The sequence below is a fragment of the Callospermophilus lateralis genome, chromosome 1 (assembly GCF_048772815.1).
Source record: "Callospermophilus lateralis isolate mCalLat2 chromosome 1, mCalLat2.hap1, whole genome shotgun sequence".
Taxonomy (NCBI): Eukaryota; Metazoa; Chordata; class Mammalia; order Rodentia; family Sciuridae; genus Callospermophilus; species Callospermophilus lateralis.
In genome coordinates, this window is record NC_135305.1 from 139,793,015 (window position 1) to 139,795,528 (window position 2,514).

Below are 2,514 nucleotides of genomic sequence, written 5' to 3' on the forward strand. Positions count from 1 at the left end.
AGGGTTGGGGCTTTGGGGCTCTACTAGGAGGGCTCAGGCCACTGGTGTTCCTCCAGCCTGGACTCCTTTCACCTTCCTCTCTTAGCTCTGACAGGGGTGTGACTTGGAGCTGAGATTCCTGCATAGCAGGGGGTCTTCAATTCTAGGCATTGGCCCCCAACTGTTTTCTTCTAAACTTTTTTTTTAACTTGGAGCATAATAATTATACAGAATGTTGAGTTTTATTGTGACCTCTACATACATGCACAAAACATAATTTGATTAATTCGAACCCCCAGTACTTGCTTTCAACTGCTCCCTCCCCTTAAACCCCTTCCTCCATGTTACTAATCTCTCTCATATTTTCATGAGATCCACTTACCCTCTTCTTTCTCCTAGCTTCCACATATGAGGGAAACACATGATCCTTGACTTTGAATCTGGCTTGTTTTCTTAACTTGATGCTCTTCACTCCTAATTTTCCTGCAAATGACATTATTTTGTTGTTCTTGATGACTGAATATATACATATATACGTGTGTGTGTAATATATACACACACACACATTATAAGAATATATCACAGTGAATCTTACTATTGTGCACATCTACAAGACTGGAGTCCTGATTAGAATACTAATTAGATGTAACTTCACACTTGTATAATTATATCAAAATGGATTCTACTCTCATGTATAACTAAAAAATATCAATAAAAATACTCCATTGTATATATGTAACAGTTTTCTTATCCATTTATTTGTTGATGAATTTCTAGGCTGGTTACATGACTTGGCTACTGTGAATTGTGCTACTATATAAACACAGGTATGCATGTATCTCTAAACTATGCTGACCACAGTTCTTTGGGGCAAATATCAAAGAGTAGATGCAGCAGCTGGTTCATGTGATGGTATCATTCCTTGTCTTTTGAGAAACATTCACACTGATTTCTATAGTGGCTATACTAATTTGTCTTCTTTCCTGCATATCCTCATCAGCATTTATTATTAGTATTATTGAATTCAAATGAAACTTCAGTGTACTTTTGATTTGTTTTACCCTAGAGATTTTGAACAATTTTCCATTGGCTACTTGTACTACTTCTTTTGAGATGATTGTTTAGTTCATTTCCACATTTACTGACTAGGTTGTTTTTTGGTGTTGAATTTTTTTTAGTTCTTTATATATTCTAGATATTAATTCTCTGTTGCTGACAGAGATTCTCTCTCATTCTGTAGTTTCTCTCTTAACTTTGTTGTTTCCTTGGCTGTGCAGAAGCTTTGGAATTTGATGCTATCCCATTTATTGATTCTTGAGAAGCAGTTGTTGCCTAAGCCCGTATGTTTTCTTCTAGCGGTTGTGAAGATTTTTTTTTTAATCTTAATCGTAGATCTTTGATCCATTTTGAGTTGATTGTTGTGAAGGGTAAGAGATAGGGATCTAGTTGTAATCTGTATATATGGATATCCAGTTTTCCCAATACCATTTGCTTAAAAAAACCTGTCTTCAACATAAATTTTTGGCATCTTTGTCAAGAATCAGATAACTGTAACCGTGTAGGTTTGTCTCTGTGCCTTCTATTTCATTCCATTAAAAAGACAGCCCCCCCTTTTTTTTAAAAAAAAAGAATATATTTTAGTTGTAGTTGGACACAATACCTTTGTTTTATTTATTTTCATGTGGTGCTGAGGTTTGAACTCAGGACCTCTCACATGCTAGGTGAGTGCTCTACCGCTGAGCCACAACCCCAGCCCCTAAAAATACAGCCTTTTAAATAAATGGTGTTGGGAAAACTGGATATCCATATAAAAAGATTAAAATTAGATCACAATCTTTCACCTTTCACGACTCAAAATATATCAAAGACTTCTGATTCAAATCAATAATTGTGTGGCTTCATCTCTGTCTTTTATTCCATTCCAATGGTTTCAAATGAGTCAGAAAGCTGATTCATTTGTAGGCCAATACCAAACTGTGAAGTCTGGGCTTGTGATGCCTTCATCTTTACTAATTTTGCTCAGAATATTTCAGACAAAAAATTTTAGGATTTTCCCCTAGATCTGAGGAGAATGTCATTGGTATTTTAATGGGGATTTCATTCATTCTGTATATTGCTTTTGATGATATGGCCATTTTAGCAATATTAATTCCTCCTATACATGAACATGGGAAGTCATTTTCTCTTCTGTTGTCTTCCTCAAATTCTTTTTTCAGTGTTTTGTAATTTTCCTTGTGGAAATCTTTCACCTCTTTGGTTAGATTTATTCCTAAGTATTTCATTGTTTATTTTGTGAAGCTAATGTTAGTAGAATTATTTTTCTTATTTCTTTCTAAGAATATTCATTATTAGTATATGGAAAAGTTATTGCTTTTTCTATTTTGTAGCCTGCTTCTTTGCTGAATTTTGATCATCTCTTGAAATCTACTGGTGTTAATCCAAGTATAGGACTATCTCATCTGCAAGCAGTGACAATTTGACTTCCTCACCATTTGTATCCTATTTGTATCCTATTTGTATCCATTTTACTTCCTT

At 34.6% G+C, this 2,514-nt stretch overlaps 1 non-coding gene across 1 annotated transcript; it reads right to left on the bottom strand.

Annotated features, from left to right (window-relative positions):
- Window positions 1-1,658: 1,658 nt before the first annotated feature.
- On the bottom strand, window positions 1,659-1,731 carry Trnaa-agc (transfer RNA alanine (anticodon AGC)). The gene has a single exon. It is a non-coding gene; the product is annotated as a tRNA-Ala (tRNA).
- Between the last annotated feature and the right edge of the window lie 783 nt (window positions 1,732-2,514).